The following is a 4,991-nucleotide window of genomic DNA, read 5'->3' on the forward strand; positions in this document are numbered from 1 at the left end:
GAACGTTTAATACCGAGAAGATTGACGCGGCCACGTTTGACCGCTGAATAATTACGCGGTCCCTGTTAATTTCGGTTCCCAGGCACGCGTTCACGGGGCCGCGTGAAAAATTTCCCCGCGTGAAAATTTTATCCCGCGTTAGACGGGATGAAAAATTCAAGCGTGCAGACAAAGGACGTCCGGGTTTTTTCAAGCTGAAAAATTCTGGGGGATGGTGCAAATAAACGACGAGGGAAGCGAGAGGGAATTATTGAAAAGGAAAATACGCGGCGCTTTGATAGTAGAAATAATTTTTCTAATTCCGTGCGATTTCTGAATTTTATTTATTGGATAATTGGTTCGTAACGTGTTCGATTAACATTGCCGCGTTGCCGTTATTATACGCACGAATCGAATATGAAATCGGGAAAATGGCGTCGATGTAAATCATTTTCGATGTAACGCGGTATAATATCGATAATAAATTTGATTTATCGTCAATGCGTTGCAACGTTGTTGCAACGTTGTTTCTTATATCGTAAAACTCGCGTTGAAAAAGATAATTGGATAAAGAGAGTGAAGAAACATTGAGTAATTGACTGACGCATCGTATTCGTCACGAATCACTCGATGTTTACGATCATTCCAAAATTGTTTGGCTACCATTTTAAATGGAAACTAAATCTAATACGCAACTTGATGAATCTTTCATGAAATATATTGCGAATTTCCTTCGTTCGGTATAATCACCAATTCGCAAAATGGAAACCCATCAACTAGAAATATCTATATATTCTGATTCAGAATTTCTATCAACGGACAATTAGAAATAAAAATCGCAATATAAATAACGAACATTCGTAATCGCGTTACAGTCAAGTTTTCTCGTTTAATTTTATTTCATTTTGAAATATTTAATTTGATCTCAACGAAAATTTCTAAACTCCATTAACTTAATTAAAACCATTATAAAAACGAACGGACAAAGGTTTCCATTTTATTAAAAATATACCAACGTTTACGCTCCCTTTTTCTACCTGCCACTTTAAACAATGAAACACCGATTATAAAATAAAAATGAGACGCACATCCTTCCATCCCATTTACATAATCATCAATCATCGAAATGAGAGGCCGGTGGCAAATGATCGCCACGTCACGTACTATTAATAGTCCCAAATCACAAATTGCAGGTTGGCGGAACTATCCAGCCGGAGCGACCGCGAGATTCCGGAACTTACGAAATTCCGGTGACCGCAGCCGCCAAGAATTCTCACCCCTCCACGTTCCCCGAGATCATGCTGCAAACTATCCTAGAGCATCGATCACCGAAATCACGAGAAATTGCACGTAGGTCCGTCCCTTCGCCGTTACAATTCATCCACCCATCGTCTCCATTAAATAATCGTAGGCTGGTATATACATGTATATGCGTAGTTGACATCGTTCCGCGAGTAGAAGGTTGTTGACCACACGCACACGCGCGCGCGCGCACACACACACACACCCAGAGCGACACGACAGACGAGGCGTTAACGCAAAGACAAGGCGGCGTGCTGTCACGACAGGAACGAGCTGACTTTCCACAAGCTCGTACACATAGCTGGTTTACAAGTCGGGGTGAGCGGCGGCAGTAGCAGTCGGCCCCTTGTCGCGTGGAATCGATAGTCTGCGTGCACGAAACGCCGATATAAGCGCTCGGTACGCCCAACGACATTGCCATCCCGCGATTCCTTCTTTCGATCGTTCGTGTCGAGCCAACGACGTGCAGGGACGAACGAAAGGAAAGAACGGAGCGGACGAGTGGAAAGAGAGAGTGGGTTGGTTAGGGAACGAGAGGGATAGAGGAAGGGAGGGCGAGGGAGAAGGAGAAAGAGAGAGGAAGAGAAGGAGAGAGAGAAGGATGCACTAACCTGTCGAAGCGGCAACGAAATCGAACCAACACAACTAGCACGAAGGGTGAACGGGGGAAGGCAAAGTAGGCAGGCGGCGACGATCGAGCGAGAAAGCGAGAAACTGGTGAATCCGATAAATCAATGAACGAAAATACTTCGCGCGAGTAGAACGGAAGAAGGAGGATAACGACGGAGGAGGAAGAAAGTTAGGAATACACGAGACGAGTGCATCGAACCATAGCTTTGCGCCAAGATTGATATGGGTTAGGAGCGATTAAGAGCGAGAGAACGATCGACTCGCGGAATTCTGCTCTCTTTCCGACCCCTTTACTCTCATTCCACTGTTGGGGGTGTCTTAAAGGCGCTGTTTCAATGAGATCACGCTTGATGGAGCGCGAGAAAGCAACGAAAAGAGGCGATATTAAAAATAGTCTACCCTTAGGATCGAAGAATCCTACCACCACCTAGTTTTCTCTACCTTCGCTGTAAGAATATATCGAACGAGCGAAGAATAGAGGAAGCTGATTGGAAAAATAGGAAATAAGAACGTGTATATACGTGCGAGTATTGAGTACACTACGGATTGCAATATAATCGTGATGCGAAAGGATCCTCGAGTATTTCGACCGTGGATAAAGATGGACGAGATCAAAGCGGATGAAGGAGAACGATGAGAACAAGATTACAATATTAGAGTTGAAATAGAATAGTATATACGGGTGGCGTAGCTCGGTCGCAGCTCGAGAAACTCTCGACTTCGCGATCGCTCGGCGAAGTAATCGGTCGACAAAACGCGGCGAATATAATTAGTCGTCGTGGCGAGCACAGTTCGCTCCGGTGGTTGAGCTTTGGCTGGCCAAGGGTCCCTCGAGGCGAGGATCCACTCAGGACAACTCGACGAGCGATCCAGATAGAACGACGAAGAGAAATCTACTTACCCACGGTCGCGCTCTCTTCATGTCTCGGGAACTGCTTCACGGCATCTCAACGACACTATTCCGCTTCCGTATCCTCCATGTCGATGCTGCCTTGTCACGATGGCGCTGGTCGAAGTAAACCGTTGGCTGGCACAATGAACACTAGCTCTACTCGCTTCGACACTCGACGAAGCCAACGATCTCACAGTCCGTTCTTCCTTCCCTTCCTCTACGCCTAACCTCTTCTGTCACCGATATTTTACAGCATACGTTTTACTCAACACTAAACTCGCCGTTCGTTTATCCCGACTCTCGAGCGAAAAGAATCTCGGTTACCGGTTGATTCTCACCATGCCACCACCCGATACGAGCGAAAGATCATCGTTATTCGTTCGTGTCGCGATTTGTCCCGATGTTACGACGATGTCAGAACGAAAGCTCAGCTTATTTCGACTCGTGCGCGGACTAAACTGACCTCGAATCAAGCCGCCGTTTCTGTCTTTCAACTGAAACTGCGAGGAGGGGCGAGGTGGGGATAGATGGAGACAATAGTGGGGACGAGTGGCGCGCGCATAGGCCCGAGTGCGTATGCGTTGGGGTAGTCACTACGACCACGACGATCGTCACGACAACTACTAGCACGAAAGGAGAGGAGAGCGACGTGGTTTTTCGGGTTACGCGAGAGCACCGATTTTTTCGGAGCTTGCATTCCTGATTGTCTCTTTGTTTCTGTTCTCTTTCTCGCCGTGCATATACGCAGAGATGGTGCGCGATACGATGCAAGTTGCGCAATATTCGACTGGATTCTCCGTGAGATCTTTTCCAACCGTGGCTACGCCAATCCGCTTCCGGCCAAGTTGCTTCTCTGCCCAACTTTCGGTGCAACGTGCGTGTGCACGTATACACACACACGTACGTAAACGCGTGGACGGTTTGTTTGTTTCGAGGGAATTAGAGAATGCGTTTCAGCGGATTTCAAGGGATGCTTCGGTTTTAGAAACACGGTTATTTGTTGAGAAACGCGAGCTTCTTTGTTACGGATTTTATACTCTTTCAGCCCCGGTCTCTTTCGAGTTCGTTTCGACCGAGTTGTGCACTAGTTTCTCGTTGGACGTTGGAATTTTAATGACAGAAAGGGGGTTAATTCTATTCTCATTTTGTTCGACGATTCGTTTCGTTGATTATCTTGAAATTAATTATAAATTGAATTATTACTTAGAAAATGCTAGGTGTATAATAGGAAATAATATATCGATACTGAAAGAAGGAGAATCAATTGTTCGTTGAAAATAATTATACTTTTTAATTATTTAAATGAACAGAGAAAACGGGTAATTTTTTTTGATGTATTGAAAAAAAAATATCGCACAATCCAGAGAAAATTCTATTTATTTTACATTTAATATTATTTCTTCGAGAAATTATTATTTTTTTTAATATGAATATTCTATTTATAAAAAAAAGATTTTTCTATTTAAAATATTTAATATCATGAAGTATTCGATATTATTGATTAATTAAATATTTTAATTAATCAATAATATTATAATTATCGATATTTCGTGAAATTATAGGGTCATCAGTGGATAAAGAATCAACAAACAATTGTTTATTTGATCCATTTTATGAAACAAAGGATTTCAATATTTTAATTGAGCCTTTTGTAGCATTTTCATGGTATCTACTTTCCTAGAAGACGGATAATAATATTGCTTTCCCGGTATTAAAAAATGTAACAACAGAAAGATAAATTATGTTATTTGCTTAAAATCCCCTGTAACATTCCAGTATTTCATGCTCACGGCTTTATGGTATAGCATAAAGTCATTTTCAAAGGAACAATAATAACGTTATCTTTCTAGAAATGATTATAATATTAATATTTATATTTATAATATTAATATTAATATTTTTCTCCTATCCCTTCTTGAGGTCATAAAATAATGAAAAAATAATGGTACGAAAGATAAATGTAATTAATTCAATCGAAATATCGTATTTATTTTATAATAAAAAAAATTCATAACAAACAAAGTATAATAAAATTTTATGATACAGCGTTTTCGCCGCGTTGAAAGTTTTATAAACAAACTTTCTGTATATACGATAAGCTGTACGTAGGATGTACAAGGTGTACTGCTATCAAACTGTAATATCAAGTAACATATTGTTCTCTGCACAAAAAAAAAAAAAAAAAAAA

The 4,991-nt window shown here is 41.6% G+C and overlaps 1 protein-coding gene across 1 annotated transcript in view; it reads right to left on the reverse strand.

The window, feature by feature from the left end:
• LOC102672885 (potassium voltage-gated channel protein Shaw-like) overlaps positions 1-3,311 on the reverse strand; it is a 55,683-nt gene extending 52,372 nt beyond the window's left edge. The window contains exon 1 of the mRNA XM_031509742.1: positions 2,813-3,311. The gene's annotated coding sequence lies outside the window, so the exon portion shown is untranslated. The remainder of the gene's footprint in view (positions 1-2,812) is intronic.
• Positions 3,312-4,991: the final 1,680 nt, after the last annotated feature.

The sequence above is a fragment of the Apis dorsata genome, unplaced genomic scaffold (assembly GCF_000469605.1).
Source record: "Apis dorsata unplaced genomic scaffold, Apis dorsata 1.3 scaffold_172, whole genome shotgun sequence".
Lineage (NCBI taxonomy): Eukaryota > Metazoa > Arthropoda > Insecta > Hymenoptera > Apidae > Apis > Apis dorsata.